We start from the raw sequence: 20497 nt of genomic DNA, 5'->3' as shown, positions 1-20497 counted from the left end.
CACAAATCATTAGGAAATAACGCTGTAAAATATGAAACCAAATTGCTGGGGACAGGGCTTGTTAGAAAAGTGACAGGCCATGGATACCATTTATAGTGAGCATTCTGAAAGTGGTAGGCCTCCTGCAAGCCTCATTCTCTTCACAGAAAAACCCTTCCTATTTCTGAGCCCCTCTCGTTTTCTCCCTGAGGACATTCCTCCCAAATATGAATTCAGCCACTTCTCTTTGTGACCCACCGTAGTCATACATTTAAAGGAGGTTCATAATGTGGGAACCCACTGTTCTTGTTTCAGAGGTAGTGCCGGCAGATTTGAAAGGAGGAAAGGTAAGGCCTTCTATGGTGGGGAGCGTACTACACATATTACCATAACTTGAAGAATGAATAGTGATGTCACCAGCCCAGCTGCCTTAGACTGGTTGCAAGCTCTGCAGGAGGGCGGGGGGGGGGGGGGGAGGTTGGGGGGAGGTGGGGGAAGGGGGTTGCTATGTCAACCGTATTACCCATTGCATATCAATGATCTGGCACAGTGCTAGACACATATTCGGCATTCAAAATGTGAAATAAATACCTGCATAAGCCAGCATATTCAGGAAGTAGTTCCTTTCCCTCCTTCCTCCCTCCATAGGACCATAGTACTACAGGCTGGAAAATATTGGTCATAAATTAAAGTAAAAAATTAGGCAGACACAAGGCACATTATGTAATTTCAATTTGATATCATTTTGGAGATATTTTTAAATTTTTTTTAACAGACACTTGACTTTGTAACCAAATTTTATTGATTTGGGCAGCTATGTGAGTACACCTTTGCTTTTTAAAAATTTGATTGTGGCAAGAAGACTTAATATGAGATGTACCCTCATAACAAATGTTTAAGTGGACAATGCATTGTTGTCAATAATAGGTGCAATGTTGTGCAGCAGATTTCTAGAGTTTATTCATTTTGTTTGACCGAAACTTTATGTCCTTCGTATAGAAACTCCCCATTTCCTATCCTCCCCCAGCCCATAGCAACCTTCATTCCATCCTTTGAGTCTATGAATTTGAGTTTGAGACCTCATATAAACAGAAACATGCAGTATTTCTCTTTTTGTGGCTGAATTATTTTATTTAGACATGAATTGTTTTTAAAATTGAGATATTAGAAGCTATTTTGTTAGGCACTCTTGATTAAACAATTGTTTGCAGGCTTATAATTTGATGAAGCATTGATTTGCAAAAATATTTTCAAGTAATCAATTTGTCTTTTTTTTCTAATAAATGATTACATTTTTTGTAGATGGATTCCCTCCCATCATTAGGGAGGTTTGATTAACTTGACAAACCCTCAGAGCTAGTAAGCGCTTAACTTAGTGATAAATCAAATCAGGTATTCAAGCCTTTATTATTATTATTTTTAAAAATATTTATTGTTGAAAATATTACAATTATTCCCCTTTTTCCCCTGCATTGGCCTCTTCGAGCCTGCCCCCATGTCCCGCCCGCCCCTGACCTTCACCACCCTATTGTCTGTGTTAATGGGTTAAGCATATATGCATACAAGTTCTTTGGTTCATCTCTCACAACCCACCTACCTTCCCCTGCTTCCCAGCCTTTATTTTTAATGCTTTTGTTCTTCACATGTTTTATTTGAGTAAGTCTCAGAACTCTTCTTATTCAGTCAACCAAGGATGAGTGAATTTGGAGTGAAGGTAGAACAAAATTGAGCCACCCACAAAATGAAAGAGATAATGCCTTCTCCTTTATTTAAGAAGTGAGAAGAGGAAGTTTCCATTCCATAGGATAAGTCCTTTTGCTTAGAATGTGTACTCATAATGAAATCCCATCAGGGTTCATCAGTATCATCATGGTACCTACCATCCAAGAGAGCTTAGCACAGCCCGTACTCCAGGGAATCAGCCAGCGCCATTCAGATCCAGTGGTTTCAGCCTACCAACTGCTACCATCCTGTTTACAATCAGCTTAAGGACAGAGTGGTCGGGAAACTGAGTCTGACGAGAGCCATGGAAGTAGCTCAGCAGAAGCAAGATGTTGACCTTGCTGGGTTTGGAGTCTGCGAGATCCTTCTTTCATCCATATTGACTGTGCTCCTCAGTCTGGCATGTGACTGATGAGAAGAAGGAAAAACAGGAAACAGTCATTTCAAGTAGCTGATATCCCTGCAACAAAGCTCTTGTCCTATCTTGTCTTGCCACATGTGCCTAGGAAGGGGCCATAGTATTTGTGAACTGAAGTAGCTAAGCTAACAGCAATACAACATTTTTGATTTATCAGGCTGAAATCTATAGCCAAGAATGGTTGCAGCTTAAATTTGCAAATTTGCAGTCAGATTAGGGAAGGTGAAGTCCTTTCAAATGATTACTTCCAGTCATTAACAAAAAGTTTTAATTAGTATTTACCAGCATCCATACATTTTTATTTCAAGGCGATATTTTTAAAAAGGGAAGCTATGATGTAATAGTTTTTGGAAATGACCACTTTAATTTTTGTGCTTGACAGGAGGTGTTCCTGAAAGCAATTACAATGAATTCACCTTCCAACATAGCAAAAATAGATGTTCACTGAGCACTTATTGTGGGCTAGGCACTGTGCCAGGCGCTTGTCATGCAGTAACTCATTCAAATGACCTCACTATCCTTTGTATAAGGTAGTCTAATTATTTTTGTTTTCCAAACAACTATTAGAAGCTCAGAGAAATTAAGTAATTTACCCAAGTTCCTACGTTTAATGAATGAAAAAAAAATCAGGATTATAATTCAAATAGTTGGCTTTATATCTCATGTTCTTAACAACTGTGCCATAATGCTCCCAAGTATAATAGTAAAATATTAAACCAAAACCAAAAATATATACTCTCAATTCCCTACTCTGATTTCAGTTATTCATATTCTTTCTCTTACACAGGAAATATTTATGCATATTTGTATCACATACGTCATTTTATAGGTTCTTTTCACATAAGCAAATAGCAAATGTTGATAAAATATTATTTTAGATATAATTTTAATGTTTCCTTAATATTTTATCATTTAAATAATTTAATTAACATTCCCCTATCCTTGACCTTTTAAGTCAACCTAATATTGTTGTATCTAGAGCTTTACTTTGCATTATTTCCTTAGAATAAGCTATCAAGAAAGTGACTCTTGGTTCATGTTATATTTTTGTGTGTGTAGGTATTCAAATCTCACATTTATATATGAATCACAGATGGCCTTTCTGAATTTTTTTCATTGTTAAGGAATGCTGATGTTTTGCTTTAAGAGCATCTGTTTGTGGCATCTGAGTGATGTTGACTGAAGGGTTTATCTGCTTAATTGGTCATGGGAAGGCTCTTTTCTCCCTCACTACTATATTTAAGTAGTCCTGGACCATGGGGCCTGTTAAACCTGTCTCATTGGGGCTGACTTATACTCTGCCGATATGCAGAAGTGGCCATGGTTAACCACAAGAAGATCTTTAATAATTATCATCTGTCATCATGAAGAATATGCTAATCAACAACGTAAGAAAATTCTTGTAAAGCCTGGTTCAGTTTGTTAATAAAAACTAATAGAAGTTTATTTTTTACAACAACCCACACATAGCACTTGATATTAGCTTTTAAATCTCATAAACATATATAATTAAAGAGGCCAAAATCCCCACTGCTGGTAATAGCGATAAACGAGAAGGGTCCTTGGAAAGAACATTATGTTCCTCTTTGCATCCTCTTGGCCCAGCTTTTATACTCAAGATGTAGCTGTAGCAAACGGCTACCCGTAGTGATTCTGCTGCATGTGCCAACCTGGAAATATGAAGGAGTTAACACTGCATGGAACAGCTCCTGGCTGGGTTCTGGTATTTTCATACCACTCTCTTCCTTTTACTGGGGGGGGGGGGGGGGGGGGGATTCTGAGGTACTATATGACTTCTAAGAATCTCCCCCCAAAAGTTTCTTCTTTTTAAAAAAATATATTTTTATTGATTTTAGAGAGAGGTAGAGAGAGAGAGAGAGAGAAACATCAATGATGAGAATCATTGGTCAGCTGCCTCCTGCATGCCCCCTACTGGGGATCAAGCCCACAACCGGGCATGTGCCCTGACTGGGAATTAAGCCCTGACCTCCTGATTCATAGGTTGACACTCAACCACTGAACCACACTGGCAGGGCAAGAAGTTTCTTCTTGTTTCATGCATTCCAGTTGCTCACATTGGTGACCAGATCCATAGCACACCTTTGAATGTGTTGTCCCTCCTTCCTGTTTCCCTCTTTCAATTCCCCGAATCCCATTCCTTGGGATAATTTCCAAATTTAAACTACCTGTATGAACAAAACCATGCTCAGTTCCTGAATCCCGCATGAAGCCCTCAATCACTGGATAATACCCATTACTCCTCTTCTTGTGTGCCTCAGCATTATAGCAACAGCTCCCTGATTTTGTGAAGTGGCCCCTGAACAATATAGTGTGCACACAGCTTTTGGTATAATGCCATGACAGTGACTACCATCATCACTGTCAACATCGTTATTCAAGAGCCACGGGGAGATGACAGAAAGAGATGAGATGAACTCTACTTATGGTTAACACTGCTTTGGTTTGTGCCTATTTTTTTTTACATCCCCGAAGAATAATTTTTATTATTTGCCACAGTAACAGCAGTGGCTGTACATTCTAACTCCCGTTGAGAGAACAGTGAGATGTAATCTCCCTAGAGCGTGGCATTCAACTTACTCTTCAGCAAAAAGATTCAAGCGGTTTAGTTGTGTTTCCACACACCCCATTTGGTACTGATTTTACTGAAAACTATACTTCTAAGATGTTTAAATTGTATTTCTGCCCACTGAAGGTGAAAGCTACCCTTTCACAAATGGGCTGTACTATCATTGACTCCATCAGCCAGTATATTTCAACCTTGTGCAGTAGCGTTGCTGGAAGCATCTCATGCCCACCATGTTAGAAATATCCAGGAAATGAATATGAAAACAATGACCTCCAAAGCATTTCTGGAGGACATTTCTCAGGCAGGAAATGGCCCAAGATTTCAACTGCATCGTGAGAGCTAACGAGGATGAGGAAGACGGTGTCACTAATGCTCTGGAAATGAGATATGAAAAGCAAGGCCAACCTCTGCCCCAGAGCAGTGCCTCGGACAGGTGCGGTGATAGATGGACACTTCAGAGCATGCGTTCTGTACGGTTCAGCAGAGGAGAGGGGAAGTGGAGTTAGGATGCTGCGGAATAACTTCCTCGGGACTGCATTTGGCCTGCTTTGGAGTGCCTGCCGTGGCCGTCTTTCTTGTTTTATGTAAAAGTGTATGTGGGTGGAAAAACAAGAATTATGGCCTCTAGAAGGCTTAAGCTATCAGGGGAAATGCCTCTTGCAGAGGCAGAGGAACTGAGTTGGGAAAACACACAATTTATTGGCCCCTAGTTCATACTTTCTCTCTTTGCAAAGCAACTCCAATCAATAGAAGCTGCTCCATAAGAAACAAAGAAAACAACCATGTTGTGGGTTTTTTCTTTTGGAACTTGGCTTTGTCTTTCCTCACATTCTCATTCTCTCTCTCTCTCTCTCTCTCTCTCTCTCTCTCTCTCTATATATATATATATATATATATAGTTGGTTTTTTTTGAAAAAGAAACCAGTGACACACCTGTTTTTAAAATTCTGTGGCTTATGAATTTTTCTGTCGTTAGGAAAGAAAGATATTCAGTGATCAGTTTGTGGGAATTAATCCATAGGAGGTGAGAATACTGGTGGTCTTGGTCATAAATCCCCCTAGAATGGTGTATCCTGACTTTCCTATGCGACACTGGTGGATTTTGAGGCTCACTTGCTTTCTCAGTGGCTGCATTATAAAAATAAGCCTGTATTTTCATTTCTGAATTGGCAACATCTTTGCTAAAAGGTTCTGGACTCTATGAGCTAATGTCTTCCCTTGAATTAAAATGAGGTGATAATGACAGTAGCCAAACATTCTAACATGCATTTGATGGCATGCGTTTGTTTTATAGATTTAGCTTTATGAAAAGTCTTACAAATAAAGAAAATGTCAATAACCTTAATTAATTTAATGGATCGTACAAGTGTAACATAAAACTACACAACTTAAGCTGTGGCAAAAATCCAGAACGTATTGCTTCTGTGGTTAAATTATGTGAGGACAGAATGGCAAGAAAGAAATCTAGTTAAATAAAAAGGTGCTTTGCTGGAACAATTAAAAGAAAAATCTCAGATACCATCCCGCCTCTCCCAGATGGCTCCCCCAGTGAGAATCATCATGACATACAAGGGTAACAATCAGTATTAACTCAGTGTAGACTTTGGTATTCTATAACTTAGTTACTATCTGTGCACAGTACATGAGATTCAGAAATAAAGCTAGAAGTATTATTCTCCTGTACAAGACCGTGGTGAGGGCATGCAAAACATGCTAAAAGCCAATATAGTTACTGTACATCAATACTTAGGAATTATGGACTCACTAATGGCTTAGTCCAGCCTGACTAAAATAATAGACTAGCATGGTTTCCATATAAAAAAACACACGCTAATAATAGAAAACATTTACTATGGAATAGAAAGAATCATTAGTTTCTCAGTCTAACCTTATGGCCACTCGAATATCTGCGTGTGTCCACTTTTTTTACACATAGAACACACTGAAACTTTGGTTCTTTTTGTCTGTTGGGATCCACTCTGATTAGTCATTTGCCTGAAACTAAAAAATTTTCTTCAACTTCTGGTTTTAAATAATCAACAAAAAGCTTCCTGAGGAATGAATTTGCACTTTGAACGGAGGGACATGTCTACTTGTTTACACAGTTACTTAACCGTTAGCTCTGCATCAGGAAGTAGGGTCGCAGCATCCTCTCTCTTCTGCTTTGAGGTGTGGTCTTTTCATTGCTTTGATCAGCTTCTATTTCTTTATGACTCTTTTTGCACCACCAACCAGAATGGAGATTGAAAAATCCCCCTCTTTACCAAATAGCAAACAAAAATGTGATTCCCCCCCCCCCTTTTTTTCATACAGTTTGTGAGCTAGACCTTTCCTTTTTCTCTACAAATTAATTTGTTTTGGGGCTTAGGAGTAGTATATCACCTCTTCACCTGGCCCCTCCTCCCAATAGCATTTAATCCCCTTTTCTTGGTAGATTAATTGGTCAACAGTTGTCCAACACATTAAAGCAATACAGAACGAGTCTCACACTCTTCTAAATATCGAAGGATAAACCTAAGTATTCTTAAATAGTGAATAATACAGTTCCTTAAAGGTGCCTCTCTTGTTTTATCAAGGTATGGACAGTGTATCGATCTATCTTATTACTATTTTAAGAAATATTTTTATTGATTTCAGAGAGGAAGGAAGAGGGAGATAGAAACATCAATGAGAAAGAACCATTGATTGGCTGCCTCCTGCACGCCCCCTGCTGGAGATCAAGCCTGCAACCCAGGTCTGTGCCCCTGACCAGAATTGAACCTGGGACCCTTCAGTCTGCAGGCCGATGCTCTATCCACTGAGCCAAACCAGATAGGGCGATCTATCTTATTATTGAGGATGTTATTTACACATCTATTTTATGCCAAAATGTGTTCTAGGCATTGAGCTGTATCTCACAATCTTGTGGGGAAGAAAAGTGTTGATACGTTTACTGTGATATTCATATCAGAGAGAGCTCGATTCCAGAGAGGTTTTCTGAAGAAACTTTCCTGAAGGTCCGCAAACACCTTCCCAGAGGATGGAGCCAGGTCGGGTATAGGAGGAGGGGACTTCCCAAGGTGGCAGAAGAATGAAAGACCTGAAAACAACCAAGCAAATGGAAGGGTAAGGCGCACCTGGAATAAAAGTGGAAGATGAGAATGGAAGGAAGGTTGGCACCTTTTCATGGAGGTCTTTGATATCAATTAAAGTGAGGAAAAGTATTGGGTAACAGAAGTAGGATTAGAGCTGGGCACTCATGGAGGCAGAGCAGCTCCTGCAGGAGGCCAGGCAAGAGGTGACGAAGACTGAATCAACCCATGTCAGTGTGAAACACCTGCAAGAATAATGTGAGCCTCTACAACCCATTTCCTGTGATTAGGTTACACTCTGAATAATCAGAGTTTAAATGACCTATCAAATTTTATGTAATCATCCTTATGTAATGCTATTCAGATTAACCTATATCTAATGGGTCAGTTACCTATTTTTATTAACTCTAGGCACTGGAGTATGACAAATTCCACACTATTTTCAACAAACTTTTATAGCACTGATAAAGAGCAGGATTCACTACCGATAACTTCAATGGCTAGGAAATAACATTCTTGCCACAAATCCAATGTCAACAGATATCAACTCCTAGGAATGTACCTGTTATTAAAGTAGTAACAATATATAAAACTCATAAATGACTAAAGGAGAAAAACACACTTGGACGGAAAACTAAACTTAAAATGAAAAAAAGGACATTATTATTGATGTCATTTGTTTGAATTCCCCACTCTAAAAAAAAACATATTAATTACCATAGTCTTATCATGTTGGTTGGATTCATTTACAGAGCGAATACAATTATTAATTATCATAATTAAGACACCTGAATTCAAAATAAATGGCACTCATTCAAACCCCAGTTGTAGCTATGTTTCATCTCTGACAGTTGGGTTTCCAATCAAATGTTATCTGATTTTTTCCCCTTAATCATTAAGAAATGCTTTACTAATTAGCACATGAAATTCATGCCACATCAGACTGAACTGAATCAAGGCCTATTATCTTGAGCAGTGAGACGCTTTGAAACTCTCAGTAATAGGGCATGAATATGTTATACGGTTCATACACATTTCATGAACCTCCGCATTAGCACTTTTTTTTTTCCCAAGACAGTTCCATTAGTTATGCCATTTTCGGGACCTTTAATTCGATCATGCTGTTTAACAGCCTGTTCGATTGTGGAGCTATAAAGTCATACATTAATTTATCTTTGGTTACACTTGGGCGAAATGATTGTATTTGGTTATAAATATCCTGGATGGAAAGAAATAGAGCAGGCTACCTGAAAGGTACAAAGCGCTGTTGACATAAAAGTCTGGCTTTAATACTTTATGAGCAGTCATTTCGGATTTGTGCCAGGTCTTCTCTCTTGCCCCTCCAGCTCCTCTCTCCCTGACCTTATTCACCCCACTCTCTGGCTTCTCTTTGGGTTTAGTTCAAGGGGAGCTCAGGCTGGAGGTACAGGAAAGGCAGGGTGGGAGGGATGAAGGAGAGTGAGGTAGGGTATTATTCCAAGGCTCCTTCCTTGTGATGCGGCTGGAGAGTGGCTGTGTCCAATTGAAGGTCCTGTTTTGGTCAAAACAAACTAGTCTTTAGGATCGCTGTTTCTAGATCTGGTAAACGTCCTCTTTTTCATTTCTTCCTGTGCTTTTTGTGTTACCAGTCCTACATGACTGCACACAAAATTTTGTATGCAAAATTATGGCCATCAGGGTGTTAAAAATAACAGCAAAGAAAAGGTTAGCAATAGAGTCGGTGGTTAACACTGACAAACTACCCAAAATGCTGGATTTCTTGTCAATGATCTGGCAATGCAGAAACCACATGCTCACTCAGCCACAGTCAGCAGGGGCTCTGCCCTTTGGACACTTGGAAGATGCACTTTCTGACCTGCCACATTCCTCATCAGTCCTGTGGCCTCACCATGCTCTATGGCTAGCTTCGGTCTTCTGCATTCCTTGCAATACTTTGCCTTCTTTGTAGATGCTTGAGTTTGTACCTTCTGCACTCAAGAACCTGATAATGAGTGGACAGTATGTATACCTGTGCAGTTCATTCATTCGTCTGGAATTCATATGATGCTTCAATCTATGCTTCCTCACAGGTTAAATAATGGTTGAGAGACCTGCTCCATTTGGCTAGTTCACCTTTTTGATTAGGTCATTGGTCCAGGTAATTTTCAGTTGAGCCTCTCCCTTCATTTCACAGTGAAGGCACAGAAGAAAACTTGAGTTCTTCAAGCCCCACAAATACTGAGTAGCAGTATAAAATTGAAACAGATGTATGTAAAAGAAGGAATCAGGGAAAAAGTATCTTTTCAATACTTACACAGAGAAAATTTGTAATGGGTCTGAAAAATAAAATCTATCCATAGTTCTAGAATTTAAGATAGCTAATGTTGATATTAAAGAATTTTTATTTGTCACATGTAAAGTGCGTTATTCATTTTATTATGTATTATTTATATGTAACATTGAATTTTGTTACTTGCAATGTAAGTAACAATATTTTAAAATAAGCAAATATTTTACTGTACATACATTTTAATGCATTATATTAGCAAATTATATCATATTTCTAGAAATAAATTTAAATCAGTGTCAGGCAATAACTACACGATTTCTATTTTACTTTTTAGTTTAGTTAACAATTAGCTATTGTATATATTATTACCCTTTTAAAATGCATAATATAGATGCCCAAAGTTACCTTGATCAACACAGGTTCTAACAAATTACATCAAATATTTTGCTATTAAAAATCTCTGGGTTGATCATTCTTATACATATACATTTTGTATATTTTTAAATCATTTCCTTAGAATGATCATGTTCACAATATAATCCCAGAAAGAAATAAAATGCTGGCCTTCCAAACAGCTATTTTGACAACTTTTTCATTCGAATTTCTTTAATATTACTTATTTAAAAGTTAAGTTTGCCATGTATCAGGCATTGAGCAGACTGCACTGTTTTGACATGTTCTGACTGACCTCTTCCACTCAAATAATTATAATCATGGAATCATAAAATTTTAAAGATCAGCAAGTATTTATTAAATATCTATTATGTGCAAGGCAAAGCTGTAAGCTCTAATAAGACAAAACATGGATGAGCTCAATGTCTTTCACTTTTTGGATCCTTAATATAGTTGAGATTTGATTATTGTTGAGTTAATGAATTCTTATACTCCATTATGTCAAATAATATAAACATATGCAACAATATAATAACATACTCATAATGGTTTTTCTTTGTACAATGAATTAGACTTACTTTTGTTCACAGATTTCCACCACAGTATTCTTCCAGTAACCACCACCACCAACAACAAAAACACACACGTCAGGATGCTATAAAATCAAGCCTGGAATTAAATGTTGAGCAAGATGTCATTTTGTGAATCTGTGAAAGCCTTGATTTATTGGTGTAGGAGTCTTGTATCTGTGTGTGTTTGCAGACAGAGCAGCGACTCCTAAGGATGGGTAGATGACACTCCATGACTCATAGATGCCTTATCTCTAGGAAGTCCTTTAGTTGTCATCTAGCCCAGTGGTCGGCAAACTCATTAGTCAACAGAGCCAAATATCAACGATTGAAATTTCTTTTGAGAGCCAAATTTTTTAAACTTAAACTATATAGGTAGGTACATTGTTATTAACTTAATTAGGGTCCTCCTAAGGCTCAGGAAGAGCCACACTCAAGGGGCCAAAGAGCTGCATATGGCTCGCGAGCCGCAGTTTGCTGACCACGGATCTAGTCTATCTGTCCTTTACACAAGTGAGAAAACTGAAAATCAGCAAGATACGTTAACTTACCTAACATCATACCGCTAATGAGAGGCAGGGCTGTTTATCAATCCAGAGGCTGTGGCCCAGATGAAGTTTGAGAACATACTGGGTTTTTGCAGTTGACTTTGTGTTCCTTCTTTCATGGAAACCAGTGAGGTTTGTCGTCACACTGTGTGGGGGCTTCCACATGGTCCCAGTGGACTGCATAAAAGACAGTGGATCACATGCAATGTTATTTCTAGAGCACGAGGTATTTTAAAAACAGATGGCAGGACACATGAAAGATCACAGGAACGAGCAGCTCACAGCAGTAATGAAAAGGACCCTGCACGACAGAAAGGCTTTTAAATTAAGCCGCAAACTTCACATAATTAGGTATTTATTTTCTCCTCATTCCTGTTTCCCACAGAATTTAGACAGGAAGTGTATTTTCTGCCAACAGTATCTTTTCCTTTGAAAACTTACACGTGGCCATGTAATGGCATTAGGATATGCTTCCACTAATTTGCAGTTCTGAGAATGTGCTTTGTTTCTAAAGAAAAACATAGACAAAAACAGTAAGAAGGTTAAAAAAAATCAACAAATTTTATAGGTTGATTTGCTAAATTGCACAAGTAGAAACATGTCACAATTTGCTACATAGAATAGAACTTCCTCTAAGATTGAGCATCTGTTGACATGTTGTGTGTGTGGGCATATGTGTGGGTGTGCATGTGTTTGTGTGTGCGTGCGTGTAGGTGTATTTGTGTGAGTGAATAAGGAGGGCAGCCAAAAGGGCTCTCAATCTGTGAAATGAGAGAATATAGTTTTATTTTTGAAGTAGAAAAGATTATATTTTATCCGGAAATTTCCTCTCCAATTATCTTGGTTTAGGCATATAAATTTTGGATTTCTTCTTTTCAGTGGTCATTGGTTCATTTCATGAGTTTATTTTTCAATCATTCATGAATAAGTATTTGTTGAATTACCTGATTTATTGAACAAGAAGTCCAAAGAAGATGAGCAGGTAGTAGAATTTTACTTCTTCAGATAATGTATCTCATAATCATAGAGCTACCCCAAATCAGATTCCTGGTGAGATGGAGAACTCTTTACCAAATCACATTTGAATTTGACAAACCCTGATTTGGTATAGGTGCCATCATCAGAATCCTTTCCTACAAACCAACACATTCAGCTTGATAGAGATGACATGGGAGAACTGCGGGATACGGTTTTCCTTTTCTTTTTTTAAATCCTCAACCAAGGATATTTTTCCATTACTTTCAGATAGAGTGGAGGGTGGGGGGGGGGGGGGTGTAGAGGAAGAGAGAAAGAAACATCAATGTGAGAGAGACACATTGATTGATTGCCTCCTGAACGTACCCCTATCAAGCCCAATTGAGCCTGCCTTTGACCTTGACCGGAAATCAAACCTGTGACCCTTCTGTGAATGGGCGGTACTCTAACCACTGAGAAACCTGGTTAGGGATGCTTTACTATTTTTAAAAAAATTTTCTTTTAGATATCCAGGTATAATGAGGAACTAAACACAGAAGCTTTTTAATTAATTTGCAGATGACATGATATTGTGTATAGGAAACCCTAAAGACTCCATAAAAATACTAGATTTAATAAATGAATTTGGCAACATAACAGGATACAAAATTAACATCCAGAGATCTATGGCTTTTTTTATACACCAATAATGAACTCACAGAAAGAGAAACTAAAAAAAAATCCCATTTACCATGGCAACAAAAAAATTAAGATACCTAGGAATAAACAACTAAAGACCTATACTTGGAAAACTACAGGATGTTGAAAAAGAGATAGAGGAAGATTGAAACAAGTGGAAGAACATACTGTGTTCATGGATTGGTAGAAGCAACATCATTAAAATGTCCATACTACCCAAAGCAATCTATAGATTCAATGCAATCCCCATTAAAATACCAACAGCATATTTTACAGACCTAGAACAAAATCTTCAAAAATTTATATGGAATAAAAAAAGACCCCTAATAGCCACAGCAATCCTGAGAAAGAAGAACCAAGTTGGAGGGATCACAATACGAGATATCAAGTTATATTATAAAGCCACTGTTCTCAAATCACCCTGATACTGGCACAAGAACAGACATATAGACCAAAGGAACAGAATAGAGAACCCAGAAGTTGACCCAAGCCATTATGCTCAATTTATATTTGACAGAGGAGGCAAGAGCATACAATAGAGTCAAGGCAGTCTCTTCAATAAATGGTGTTGGGAAAATTGGACAGATACATGCAAAAAAATGAAACTAGACCAGCAACTTACACCATACACAAAAATAAACTCAAAATGGATAAAAGACTTAAACATAAAACAGGAAACCATAAAAATCTTAGAAGAATCCGTAGGCAGCAAAATATCAGACATATCTTTTAGTAATATGTTTCCAGATACAACTCTAAGACAATGGAAACTAAGGAGAAAATAAACAAATGGGACTACATCAAAATAAAAAACTTCTGCACAGCAAAAGAAACCATCAACAAAATAACAAGAGAGCCCACTGCATGGAAGAACATATTTGCCAATGTTACATATGACAAGGGTTTAATCTCCAAAATTTATAGGGAAATCATACAACTTAACAAAAGGAAGATAAATAGTCCAATCAAAAATGGGCAAAGGACCTAAGTAGATAACTTCTCCAAAATATACATACAGAAGGACAAGAGGCATCTGAAAAAATGCTCGAAGTCACTAATCATCTGGGAGATGCAAATCAAAACAACAATGAGGTACCACCTCACAACTGTCAGAATGGCTATCTTCAACAAATCAACAAACGACAAGTGCTGGCGAGGATGTGGAGAAAAAGGAACCCTCGTGCACTGCTGGTGGGAATGCAGACTGGTGCAGCCACTGTGGAGAACAGTATGGAGTTTGCTCAAAAAACTAAAAATGGAGCTCCCATTTGACTCAGTAATCCCGTCTAGGAATATACCCAAGAAATCAGAAACACCAATCAGAAAGAATATATGCACCCCTATGTTCATAGCTGCACAATTTATAATAGATAAGATTTGGAAACAGCTTAAGTGCCCATCAGCAGATGAGTGGATTAAAAAATGGTGGTACATCTACACAATGGAATACTAGGCTGCTATAAAAAAGAAAGAATTCTTACCATTTGCAACAGCATGGATGGAACTGGAGAGCATTATGCTAAGCGAAATAAGCCAGTCGGAGAAAGATAAGTATCACTCATTTGTGGAATATAATGCACAACATAAAATGATGAACAAAATTAGATCTAGAAACAATGAAGCATCAAACAGATCGTTGAACCTCAGAGGGAAGGCGGGGGGGGGGCGGGGGCAGAAGGGAATAAGAGATCAACCAAAGAACCTGTGTGCATATAGGCCTAACCAATACAGACAATAGGGGGTGAAGTCCTGGCTGGTATGCAGAGGCGGGCTGGGAGAGGTCAAAGGGGGCATATGTAATACTTTCAAAAAGAAATATTTTTTTTAAAAAAATAAGTTTTGGATTTAAAGGTGTGCTTTGGGTAAGTTTACATAAATGGAGGATAAGAATATCTGCATAGGTTTGTTGGGATCATTAAATAAAATGGACACCATGCTTAGCACTTGGTAATCAATCAACACATGTTAAATGCATAATGGTCATTATTACTTACTTTTGTTGAAGCTAAAGTTTTATTTATCAATCACAGTTCTTAGATGTGTTGGTGCTGTAAAACTTAAATCCGAATTTTTGGACGTTTGCCTATCTGGGCTTCAAAAATGTCTTTTTTTTAATGTGTGTGCGTGTGAACTGCTTATTGCTCAAGGATATAGTGTTTCCTTGGATTTTTTGATTCATCTGAAATGATGTCTTATTTTGTGGAATTCAAAACAGCACATCATAACCTGATTCTCTTAAGACTAATTCCATTTGTTGGAGGACTATTAAACACATAGAAGTACAATTTCTGATATTTAATTCCCTAGTCCAAAGTGAACCTTGAATTGAATCTAGGAAAATGTCATTTATTTTTAAAGATGAGCAGAAGGTGATAAAAATAGTCTTTCAATTAATGCTTATGCCCTCAGAGTCATACTTTGGAATTAATATAAATTAGTCCCCAGAAATCTATTTCAGCAAGTCACTTGAGGGGAGAAAAAATCATATCCCCTGAGAAATAAATAACTTTTCTTCTAGATGAACTTGAGCTTGTGGGCCAAAAGTAACTGATCAAGAAACTGGGGTTGAAGCAGAGGTAGGAAAAAGAAAAGAATGTTATTCTTAAGCCAAATAATCCTCTTTTTAAATAAATAAAAAAAAATCTTGACCCAAAGATAAGGTTTTATTTATTTTTAGAGAGAGGAAGGGGGAGAGAGAAAGAGAGAAAGAAAGAAACATCAATGTGAGAGAAAAGCAGGGATCAATTGCTTTCCTGAATGCCCCAACCAGGGATCGAACTTGCAGGTTAGGATTTTGCCCTGACCACGTTTTGAACCTGCAACCTTTTTTTGGTATATGGGACAATGCTCCAACCAACTGAATCCCCTGGCCAGGGCCAGGATTGGTCCTCTTTTGCTGAAATGCACATAAGTCTCAAAGTCTGACAGAGAAAAGTGGACAAGAAAAAAAGACAAGCGAGATTATGATTACTTCATAGAATTCAGAAGCCTTAGAAGATTAACAACGAAACAATAGAAGACTGCAAAGCCATTTCTGTATCCTTAAGAGAAAAGCTATTCTGAAGTCAAGGAAGACAAGTCACTTTTAAAATATGTCCCTAGGAGAAAAATTAAATTTGAGCACAAATTAGATTTACCACTTTTCATGAGTCCTTTATCAATTCTTTAAAAAAATATAGTACTTAAGTTTTTTTAAAAAATTATCTTTATTGTTAAAGTATTACAGATGTCGCCCTTCCCATCTCCATCCACCCCATCTCCCCCCTCCCCCCACCTTCAATCACTATTGTGTGTGTCCATGGGCTATGCATATATGCATATAAGTTCTTTGGATAATCTTTAAGATTGCATCCACTTGAAAACTTCACCTTCCTAAAAATTACTAAATCTCTAAATTGGTAATTTCACTATCAAGGTACATGGTGGTTGAGTCTTTTTTTTTTTTTTAAAAAGACACACAGGTCATCCAAAATTGCAAGATTGTGTCTAACTTAATGGTAGAATAGGACCATTCCTGTTTCTCTACTTGCACAGTTGTTTTTGCCTCAAGCATAGAGAAGCCAAGAGTTCTTTATTTTGGTGTACTTTACAATTTGTGTTTGTCTCGATGTTTATTTTTTCCTATTTATTTTCTTTCTTTTTTTTCCAGCCAGAGGGACATTTCCGGAATCCAAACTATGACTATAAAGAGATAGGCATAGGAAAGCAGTGTTATTAAAAAATCTTTCCATAATTCAAACCGTTTCCTTCATGCTCCTCCCACCCGTCACAGAAGGAAGGCTATTCAGTGACAGGACAGGAGGTTCTGATTCTGACCAGGCCTGGAAATCAGGATCTTGTTTCTGCGGATAGGGACGGTCCCCAACTACAGTCACAAGCCGCTTAACAAAGGGGATCGTTCTGAGAAACGCACTGATGGGCGGCTTTGTCATTGTGTGCAATTCACGGCGGACTTACCCAGACCCAGGTGGTCTAGCTGAGGACTCATTGTGTGCATACCTTCCCTGGTCTCTCTCTCCACTGTAAGCCTTTCCTTTTGTGATGCAAGTGCCGGCCTGCAGTTCTGATTGCCCAGGCAAGGCCTGCTCTGCAAAGAGGCATCCACTTGCTGAAGGCCTGGGAGGAACACATGGCCACCAGCCACAGGGCTAAAGAGCCAGGCTGCCTCCCGCTCCTGAGGCCTTTGTGGGACAGATCTTAGATTTAAATAACTGACCATTTGGACTACTTGTGGTTTTTTCCTTCTCTTCGCGTGCTTTAAATTCACACTCGTATGTTTTAAATTCACCATTAAAGAGTGAGCCCGTGAAACAAGCTCCACCCTTCAATCCAATAAACGCAGAACCCCCGGCTCAGGTGCACAGCGCGCTGTGCCTGTTCTCCGCTCTCCCGCCGTCTGCGCTCTCGCGATGTCTGGACTCTCGTGATGTCTGGACTCTCGCGATGTCTGCACTCTCGCGATGTCTGGACTCTCGTGATGTCTGGACTCTCGCGATGTCTGCACTCTCGCGATGTCTGCACTCTCGCGATGTCTGCACTCTCGCGTTGTCTGCACTCTCGCGATGTCTGCACTCGAGATCTCCGGGCTGTCAAGCTCTGGGGCTCTCTGCAGGTGACCTCGCCTGGTGCCCGCTGGAGTGCCCTGTAAGTAAGAAACCCTTCTTTTCTTCAAACTTTACTAATGGCTCTCTCTGAAGGGCGTGTCTTGCAAGCATAATAAGCTGCACAAAGCGGGGTGCAGCTGTAACACTGGCTTAGGAAAGGGAGCTGTCTGTGGGGAGCTCGCCGGGGCCCGGATGACCGCTCCCAGGCATGTCTAGCCCGTGCATTGCCATGCATGGACCAAGATGGGCCCTGGCCGGTTTGGGTCAGTGGATACTGCGTCGACCTGTGGACCAAAGGGCCCCGGGTTCGATTCTGTTCAAGGGCACGAACCTTGGCTGCAGGCCTCTCCGCGCCGGGGCCTCGTCAGGGCTTGTGCAGGAGGCAACCAGTCAATATGTTATTTTCACATTGATGTTTCTCTCTGTCTTTCCTGCTCTCTTCCACTCTCCCTAAAAAATCAATGGAAAAAATCAAAGGATGAACAAAACAAAACAAACAAACAAACAAAGGTAGCCTGAGGTGGCACAGAACTAATGCTTTGCAGTGTGACTTTGAGGCCAAGCAATAGGAATGGTTCAGCCCCATGGTCATCTTATGGGCCCACTGTCATAGGCGGTCCCTCCTTGACCAAAAGACTGTTGGGAGACACATGACTGCTCAGTGAGTGGAGTGGAAGGACACTACCCAGGGGGCGGGAGTAAGTCAGGCAGTTAGCCCAGACCAAGGCCTCAGTTCAGAGGGACCTGGACGCCACCTTCCCTCTTCGCCGAGACCCCGCAGGGACCTGGACGCCACCTTCCCTCTTCGCCGAGACCCCACAGGGACCTGGACGCCACCTTCCCTCTTCGCCGAGACCCCACAGGGGCCTGGACGCCACCTTCCCTCTTCGCCGAGACCCCACAGGGACCTGGACGCCACCTTCCCTCTTCGCCGAGACCCCACAGGGACCTGGACGCCACCTTCCCTCTTCGCCGAGACCCCAGAGGGACCTGGACGCCACCTTCCCTCTTCGCCGAGACCCCACAGGGACCTGGACGCCACCTTCCCTCTTCGCCGAGACCCCACAGGGACCTGGACGCCACCTTCCCTCTTCGCCGAGACCCCACACAAGATAAAAAGGAGTTAACAATTCGGGAGCGAAAGAACGCAGAGGAAGTTCTTGAGGCCACAGAGTTCCTCTGAGCTTGAGTGGCGGCTGTGAAAATCACCTGGGGATCTTGTGACACGATCACCCCAGGTTTCCACCATCATTCAAGAGGCCGGGATTAGAGTCTGCGTGGCCACGGAGGAGGCTCCAGGTGAACCGAATGATGAGGTTTGGGCCACTCTGTTCTGAGGCGTGTAATGGAGCTGATGAGGCACAATGACTTTTTCTCTCTTGTTTTTGTTACTTTTATTTTTTTCTTTGGGGTATCAAACTTTGAAACGATCAAGTCTTTGTGGTGCTTCTCTTTGTACCTGCAGGGTTCTTTTCCTTTCCCTCTTCATTTGTCTTTCCCGAGATCTTAGCAGTGAAGGTTTTCAGTCCATAAATCTGATAGCTTTATACAGGAATCAGCTACTACTGTATAGTTCCTGCATCAGATCTGGCCACACCCATTGTTTATACAGCGTCTGTGGCTGCTCACAATGGGATGGCTGAAGAGTTGCAAAAGAGACCAATTATGAATTTAAAACATAATTGTTTATTATGTTTGAAGCTTTAATATTTTTAAATATTTAAAAATATTCATTATCTGGCTCTTTACAGGGAAAGTTTGTTCAACCCTGATACCTTCATGACGGAGGGCATCCCTGGGCCTACCTAGAATATTCTAACAAGTTTGAAAAGGGATCTAAAGATGAAAGTGTGATAGCAGTCAAGAGACTCAGGTGGTTTCTTCTAAGTCCATGTATTAGATGAGGTGTAAGGCAGCTCCAGTCTCGGGAGCAAAGTGTTATACACCAGATTTTCAGGAGAGAAGACTTTTTGTCAGACCAGTTCTTACCCTAAACCCTGCTGAGTGGATAGCGAACATGCAGTTGTTCATTTAAGTCTGAAATTCTTTTCATATCACCTTGAGTCTCATAACAGATTCCCTGGTCTGCAGCAGCCAGGGCTTACCCAGATAAGAATCAAGTTGATAAGGCATTAGAAAGGGATTATGAAAGCCAGCTTAATTAAAGAAACTTCTATGGGATCATAAATAATCAGTGCAAGTTATTAACTTTTGACAACTGCTCATCCGTACTGAGTTCCAATGACTTCTGGCCTCTAAAGTCCTTAATCTAATTCTGAGTGAATACAGTACATAATGGGAAACATTCCTTATAGTACATTGACTATAATCAACACATTTTTGAAGCTGAAGTTTCCCCAAATCATACCTAAATGTACTCTGCACTTTCTTATATTTATACCTTTGGTTCCATTTTTTTTTTTTTTTCAACTTAAGAAACTTCGCTGGTTAAACTTCAGACTGTTCTATAAAAACTCGATCAAATGTCACTTTATACAGTCTACCCTAGGGCTCATTGGAGTGACTTACGTCCTCTTTATTCACTCAGTGTGCTTTAATATTTGCCATAATAGTAATCTGATTTGGCAATTATAGTTGTTTAATAGTTATGTATTACCCACTCAATCCTAAACTCAGGTGGCCCTTATGAGCATAGCTGCTTCTGCTCTGAATCCCCAATGTGC

Source organism: Myotis myotis, unplaced genomic scaffold (genome assembly GCF_014108235.1).
Source record: "Myotis myotis isolate mMyoMyo1 unplaced genomic scaffold, mMyoMyo1.p scaffold_m19_p_19, whole genome shotgun sequence".
Taxonomy (NCBI): domain Eukaryota; kingdom Metazoa; phylum Chordata; class Mammalia; order Chiroptera; family Vespertilionidae; genus Myotis; species Myotis myotis.
This window is presented reverse-complemented; position numbering follows the sequence as displayed.